Below are 9,098 nucleotides of genomic sequence, written 5' to 3'. Positions count from 1 at the left end.
CATTTTCATTATATTAACTCGAAAATATTATCATAATGTATTTAAAAATACTAATAAACAACATAATTTACTTTAAAATTGTTATCGCACCTAAATGCGGAATGATGCGGAATGAAAACAACCCTTAATTCATATGTTAAAAATAAGGTAATTTAGTTCCGCTTACAAATTGAATTTAATTGCTCCCGTCTAAGTTTAAGCCGTAATTTAAAAATTCATAATTCTCATAAAACCCACCCATCACGAATACGTCATAATGGTGTAATTTCGAAGCATTCCACGTTTCAGGATTTAATTCACTGATTGATATACTTTCTTGTTTTCAGAGATAACCAGCAGTATTAGAAGTAGCACAAATCCACTATTCGGAAATACTGGTAAGTATATAAATAATATTTTTTTCTTTCTTTTATTTAGCTTTATTAGAAGTTATCGAATAAACCCCTTAAGTTTAATCTTTCAGAGTTAACATGCGGTCTCACAGACCGATAGATTCAAAAATTGCCGTTATTCCCCGAACGAATTTGTTGTCGCAGCGCAGGCACCCAGTAACTTCATGTTTTAGAGTATTCTATTTAGTGCTAGTACAACAGTTGTGTAGGTCGATTCGTTTTCGCTCAAAAGAAGCTTTCGGAGTAAGAGACCGGTGTTAACGTTCCTGTTATTTATTGAAGGTATGTTGAGATTGGAGTAAAAACTTTTTTTTTAATAAAATGTATATATTTTTTATTCCGGCATAGCCATGTATTACGAAAGAGAACAAGAGTATCTCCAAAAATTGTTCAATGAAGTTGTAATTGATAAGGTTGAAATTGAGATAGATGATGGGGATGACAGCTTGGACGAAGACCATCTGGAGGAACAGAACCACAATACCGACTCTGAGCAAGAAGTAGAGGAAGAGTCCCAAAAAAATTAAGAAGCACTGATAGATAGGCATACCAGGAAGAACAGAAAAACAAAATGTAGTTGCCAAAATTGCAATAATTTTTTTTTTGCTTGAAACATGCCAAATGTATTTGTGATGAATGTTTCAAAGGTTTCAAGGACGATGACTGATCTAATAGTTAAGTTTAGATTGTAAATTTTCCTTGATATGATTACTGTTTTTATGTTTCTCCTTCAAGTATCTTTGATATTTTTGTAACTTTAAATTTTTTCTCCCATTATGTCCAATTTTTTATAACATTGTCTACACGCCATATAAAATATATTAAATGAAAATGTGCGTTGACTGTTATATATGTTTCAAATTAACCAACCCAATACTTTTATGAATTTATTTTACAAAAATCATATTTAATATGAGCAATCCAATATTTCGGTCTGTGAGATCGATGTTAAGCTGCAAGATACGAAAATTCATGTTAACTCTGAATGGTTAATAAAACACGTGTAAAAATTGTTAAAATAGGGGATATTACAAAAGAATGCGTCAAACCATTAACCACAGATGCTTTTGATGAAAATAATGGAACTTTTTAGATGTTTGTTCTTCATGATACAGGATATTAAAAAATATATTAATGTTTTTTAAAACATTATATTGAGATTTTATACAGGCTGTTAATTGTAAATAAACAATGGATATACCTGAATGTTTCATTTAGAAGTAATACATTTTACCGACGTCGTATGTACTTTTCTTCGATGTCTAAGGCTATCGGCGCCAAATAAGTCCGGCGTCGGTCTTGTGGTTTCTCCGGATAGCTCGTCTATACTTGAATTGCGTTTCTAGCGTGGGACTAGTTTCTCGTTTTAACTCCGTTTTAAGTGTGGGGGCAAAGCCCCTTTTTACTTCGTATAAAGCGAGACCCTCTTTTAGATTAATGAACCTTGTATAGAAGTGTCCATTCTTACCATGAATCGGAGACGTTGGCTTCCTGGCAGATCACCGTTTATATTGCCCTCGGGGTTTAGTAACTCTGTTTTTGGGCTTTCTTATCTAAGGGAGGGGGCGTCCCCATGGCTCTTTTTTGCTTTGTTTTTTTCCATTATAAGATCTATAACATAACAGGTAACTCACGTGCATAGTTTGCTGTCTCCTCTCCGTAGTTTCAGTGATTTCCGAGGATTACAGTCTGGTCGTCCGCTACGTCACGGATGAAGGGATTCGTTGCATTTATGCTTGAAACTAGTCCCAATCTGTCCACCTCTTGACGATGATTTCCTGGTTTTAGGAGAAAGGGGATGCGGTTGTTTGCCCCCTCATAATGCGTCGTCAGGTCGGCGGCCATCAGTATTGCCTGATTAAAGCGATATCCAGCACGTCTGGTCTTCCACTGCTCCGTAACACGTCGGTCCATCGGGTCCGTACGCTATGGCGTCCACGTAGTCCTGCAAAAATGCAGAAACACCCTGCCATGCGTGACGGTAGTCCTGCCATTCCACTCAGTCGATTTCGCGTTAAAGTTATTTTACAATTTTTTTTAGAATTAGATATTTTTTACTGTTAATGCAAATTTAATATTTATGTCTTTCTAAACTCTGATGAAGAATTAAATTAATTATAAGTCAAATAAGCTTTATTCACAATTCTTATTGTAATGTATAATACAGCTATTGTCACATTGTGATGAAACTCCCCAATATTAATACTCGCTACATTGTGAAAACTGTTAATCTGGGTAATCTGGGAAACCGCTCGAAATTTTATTTTTGAAATTGTGATAGTGTGATACGGACCGTGGGGCCTACGAAGCTAAAATATTTACGGATTTACGGTACTTACGGTTATACCGGAATTCGATACTATTTCTTATTTTAAATATATATATATATATANATCGTATGGAGTAAATATAAATATATATATATATATATATTGTTATGTTATGAATAAATAAGAGATGTATTTCAGCAATTTAAATAGAAAAAATTTGTATTTGTTCGAAATTTTATAACGAAACGACACAGCTGTCAAAATTAGAACATAATTTGAATTTGCACATTCAAGAAATTATGTAAATGAACTCATGTTAAACAATTAAGTAGCACAGATCAATAAGGAAATACCCTACAATGTTAATAATGCAATATAAGTTCTGGCATGAGGACATTTAATTGATATTGTACAATCTTGACAGTACTGTGTCGGAAAGAAAGGGTATTTCACATATATGTTCGAAACATGCTATAAAACTAGTAAATATATAAAATATAGAGTACCTGAATGTAGAATGTATATGTGGAATCAAACTCATACGTTATTGAAATCAGTTATGTGACATATTATCGTTGACAGATTTAGCTTCGTTACAATTTTGAAAATTTCTTTGTGTTAAAATGTTTCTTGAGTACAAAATCATATGTATAGTGTGTCAGTCCATTTAATATGTGTAGTATCCAATCAAAGGTTAATTTGTTGTTTAGACTGTATAAATGTTCCTCGGAATGGGGTGTTGAAAACTTTTGCTCGTTTCCACCTAAAAGAATGCATAAGGACGGGGTAAAAAGTGATCTATAGACAGTAGTAGAGTTATAGAAAAGACAGGCATGCAGAAATTTAGTCCATGCATTGAAATAAAAGTGTATTTCGGTAAAATGTGCAACATTACAGTATGGTCTACAATTTTACCTAGCAAGGTGAAAGTAGTGTCAAAAGATTCAGAAAAGGGCATAAAAGTCAAATATCAACAGTTCATTCATCCCAAATTTAAGTAAAAGCTAACATATGTAAAATAAAAATTTCCAAAATTACAATTTATCGTTGTCATAGTAACATTCGATTGTCTTGGACTTCCTATATAACCACTGTGTGGGATGTAGAAGGCCAGTTTTGTAATTTTCATCCAACGAAGTCACATTAAAATTATTGCTCTTGAAAAACAAATGAAAATTGTTTATAACAACGAAATCAAAAAGTATTCATGTACTTACATAGTTAGCTGGTGAAACGTCAAAGTGGACTGTACTGTCACAAATTCGAATGTGACATTNATTATTGCTCCTGAAAAACAAATGAAAATTGTTTATAACAACGAAATCAAAAAGTATTCATGTACTTACATAGTTAGCTGGTGAAACGTCAAAGTGGACTGTACTGTCACAAATTCGAATGTGACATTTCTAGAAGTTACATTCGACCGAAAGCATAAAAGTTAAAAGTAACAAAGTTCCGACATATCAACAACAAATTGATTTTTAATATATGTGAAAAAGATAAAATAAAATAGTGCAAATAAAATCAAGTGCAGTGAGTGGATTAGTGCCGATACTAGAGCATTACGGCAACATCTGTGAGGTGTACGACAGTCAACATCACGTGGAATGCAGCGCGACTACGTCAAGTTGGGATATAATTTTAAATAAAGTAAGTGTCGACACGTATAAGGCAAATTTGCACACATATCAAAGAAAGCGCTATATAAATTACAACATAAAATTTTTCCATTTAAAAAACTTCAAAGTAATGAAAGGTACCTGCATGCATTTAGCGTAATAATAAAATAGATATAAGGGGGGATATAATACTGTAAATTAGTTTTAGAGATTATAACAGAACTGTCAATTGTAAAAACTATATCGTGCTGAGCTTATAATAGATGAAATTTGTGAAAAATATGCATCTTTTATTTAATTAACAACATAAATTTCTATTCAAGTATATGGCGCTCAACGAAATGTAAACACATAATAATTAAATATCAGTCAGAATAAAAATATAATCTATAGAATAACGACAGAAACCCACACCCAGAATATTCTTCTATATATAACACAGGGGATGATTTGCAATTCAAGACTTGACTTAACAAACACACATACACAAGAATTATTATTTTACGGACACACACGAATACACCCTGCCATTTTCATGAAAAAACTTAAGACACATGGACAGACGATACCTACGACAAACTTGAAGAATTTCATCAGTAATACCATGAAAGGAGATGCGGATATTTTGTACGAGCTGATCGAAGACCAATATGAAACGCTAGAAGAATTTGAAAAATTATTTCTAAATAAATACTGGGGGGAATTCCACCAACAAAAGGTGAGGATGAATTTATTTAATGGGAGATAAAGCGATAAATTTGGAACGTCAAGAGAAAAATACCTTATGAGGAAAATTTATAATATCAAATATTTGGAACCGAAATTTACTGAACTGGAAATGGTGAGGATGCTAGCACAACATTTCGATGAAGAGGTGTATAAGGTAGTAATTACACAAAGAATAGTTACTATCGATGGTCCAATTGAGTATGTCAGAAGTGTTGACGAATATCTTACGAATTGGAGGAAAACAGATTATGAAACAAGAAATATTCCCAGGAACGGAAATAGCTACTACGATAGAAGGCAACAGGGACAAAGAAATTACGAAGACAGACGACAGCCAACATTTAAGAATTATCAAGACCAAAGACATGGAGAGAATCGACAGAATATACAACAGAACTACCAGGGCAACATGAACAATACAAATCGCTACAATACATATCAAAGACGACCGGACAATCAAGCACAAAACACTTCAAATAGACGCACGAATACTTACCACAATATGATATTAACAAACGAAACACCTACGACAAGGACAAACTCACAGTCAGACTTCAATACGATATCTACCACAGCTCAGGTTCATGCTACTGAAAATACAAATTTTCAGTAAAGAGATGTTGAAACACTACCTACCAACACATGCGAGAATTTATAACGTTAGACGAATGCAATGACACTGACACGAGTACTGTACAAAATAATTTACCTTTTGTTACTATAAAAATTGAAAACGAAGAGTGTAAAGCATTAATAGACACGGGGGCAGAGATAAGCATAATAAATGAAAAATTAATAAATAATAAATTAAATTTAATAAGAAATAATATTGTTAAAGTAAATAAAGTAAAATTGATGAATGCAACGGGTAAAAAATTGTCAGAAAGTAATCGCATAGTGGCTACAATGTTTAAACTTCTCGAAAAACCAATACAAGCTGAATTTTTAATCATAAACAATATGGAATTTGAAATTATACTGGGGGAAGATATTTTAACTAAAAATGGAGCTAAGCTAGACTTAGAAAATAATACTTTTGAAATAAATGGGGAAAAGGTCAATATTGTAAACATTAATGTTGGTAAAGAAAATGAAATGACACATGCTACATGCAAACTAAATAATATTGTCAGTAATCATAAAATTAATAATGTACAGTGTGATAAATTATCAATGGCTAAGCGCAAAACAAATAAAAATACAAATTTTAATAATATAACGTTTAATTGCCCTGAAAATTATAAAAACATAGTACGCAATATTATACAAAATAACAATCTAGTAAATTATGAACCTAGAGTAGCTACAGGATATGTACACAAAATTGAAGTAGATGAGTCAAAAACATTTAAGTGTAAAACTGATCCAAGTCCACAAAATTGTAGACAGACTGTCAAAGCAGAGTTACAAAATATGTTAAGGCCAGGGAGTATTGAACGTAGAGGTGCCAACCATAACGATCCAGTAACAATTGCTAAGAGACATAAACCTAAAGTCAAAATAAAAAGATTAATAAAGTGTGCTCAGATTGAAATACTTAAGACAAAGAACAAAAGCAAACCAGGTGTCAAAATTAAAAATGATTGATAATGTTGTTAATGAGTTAATTTGTTAGTTATAGTTAAACGTTAAATTTTATTTAAATTAGTTATAAATTAATCAAAATTTATACGGGGTAAAATTTTAATTAATTTAGGAGGGAAAATGTTATGTTGTGAGTAAGTAAGAGATGTATTTCAGCAATTTAAATAGAAAAAATTTGTATTTGTTCGAAATTTTATAACGAAACGACACAGCTGTCAAAATTAGAACATAATTTGAATTTGCACATTCAAGAAATTATGTAAATGAACTCATGTTAAACAATTAAGTAGCACAGAACAATAAGGAAATACCCTACAATGTTAATAATGCAATATAAGTTCTGGCATGAGGACATTTAATTGATATTGTACAATCTTGACAGTACTGTGTCGGAAAGAAAAGGTATTTCACATATATGTTCGAAACATGTTATAAAACTAGTAAATATATAAAATATTATATGTGGAATCAAACTCATACGTTATTGAAATCAGTTATGTGACATATTATCGTTGACAGATTTAGCTTCGTTACAATTTTGAAAATTTCTTTATGTTAAAATGTTTCTTGAGTAAAAAATCATATGTATAGTGTGTAAGAGACCCTTGTCAGTCCATTTAATATGTGTAGTATCCAATCAAAGGTCAATTTGTTGTTTAGACTGTATAAATGTTCCTCGGAACGGGGTGTTGAAAACTTTTGCTCGTTTCTACCTAAAAAAATGCATAAGGACGGGGTGAAAGTGATGTATAGACAGTAGTAGAATTATAGAAAAGACAGGCATGCAGAAATTTAGTCCATGCATTGAAATAAAAGTGTATTTCGGTAAAATGTGCAACATTACAGTATGGTCTACAACTTAACCTAGCAAGGTGAAAGTAGTGTCAAAAGATTCAGAAAAGGGCATAAAAGTCAAATATGAACAGTTCATTCATCCCAAAAAGTAAAAGCTAAAATATGTAAAATAAAAATTTCCAAAATTACAATTTATCGTTGTCATAGTAACATTCGATTGTCTTTGACTTCCTATATAACCACTGTGTGGGATGTAGAAGGCCAGTTTTGTCATTTGTTACAAATGAAAATTGTTTATAACAACGAAATCAAAAAGTATTCATGTACTTACATAGTTAGCTGGTGAAACGTCAAAGTGGACTGTACTGTCACAAATTCGAATGTGACATTTCTAGAAGTTACATTCGACCGAAAGCATAAAAGTTAAAAGTAACAAAGTTCCGACATATCAACAACAAATTGATTTTCAATATATATTTGAAAAGGTAAAATAAAATAGTGCAAATAAAATCAAGTGCAGTGAGTGGATTAGTGCCGATACTAGATGATTACGGCAACATCTGTGAGGTGTACGACTTTAACGAGGGAACCAGTCAACATCACGTGGAATGCAGCGCGACTACGTCAAGTTGGGATATAATTTTAAATAAAGTAAGTGTCGACACGTATAAGGCAAATTTGCACACATATCAAAGAAAGCGCTATATAAATTACAACATAAAATTTTTCCATTTAAAAAACTTCAAAGTAATGAAAGGTACCTGCATGCATTTAGCGTAAAAATAAAATAGATATAAGGGGGGATATAACACTGTGTAAATTAGTTTTAGAGATTATAACAGAACTGTCAATTGTAAAAACTATAANAGTTTTTGTTCCCTTAATACTTATACGGAGAACGGGGAAACTCTACCAAAAATTTTTAAACTGTTAATTAGTATTATTATTAAACAAAAATAACAACAAAGGTCACATACCACTATACAGGGTGTCGCCTGAAAGGCTGTCCCTGTTATTAAAATATTGATTTAATAAAAAAGTATAAATTACGCTGAGACCATCGATATCAGTCATTGCATTCATTGGATTGCTTTCCCTTGCAATATGACACATCTCTAAAAATTTTCTTTTTTTATGGTTTGTTTCTGAATCTAATACTAAAATTTCGTCATAATTCATACTATGTCCAGAGGATAAACAATGATTTGCCAACATGCAACTGTGTTTATTCAGTCGTATGTCACTTTTATGTGCTGTAACTCTATCTTTTAGTTTTTGTTTTGTTTGACCTATATATTTCAAATCACAATCCATACATGGGATGCAATAATGTGTAAATGTGAAAGAGCATCTATTTTTAAGTTGAAAACATATAGCACACTCCATACTTAGGATTGGCCGTTCCCGAGATATTCGGATTTTTAAACAAAAATTGACAGATGCAGACTGTCAGCAAAATTTACTTTTTTATTATTATTTAAATTAATCTACGAAAACCCACGTCAATATCAAGACTGATCTGAGCACTACTTAAACGGATGCGAATTTTCTGAGAGCACCAGGATAAGTTATTTAGTAAGCTAAGAAAGCATCTAAGTAACTGGGCCTATACTCGAAGGCCAAAATTATAAATAGCGATTCATCGCTAGCTCTTGGACTAGTAAGGGGGATGAAGCGTGCCGGGAACGAAAATCCATTGGCGTGTCTAC

Source organism: Anoplophora glabripennis, unplaced genomic scaffold (assembly GCF_000390285.2).
Source record: "Anoplophora glabripennis isolate ALB-LARVAE unplaced genomic scaffold, Agla_2.0 scaffold1514, whole genome shotgun sequence".
Classification (NCBI taxonomy): Eukaryota; Metazoa; Arthropoda; class Insecta; order Coleoptera; family Cerambycidae; genus Anoplophora; species Anoplophora glabripennis.
This window is presented reverse-complemented; position numbering follows the sequence as displayed.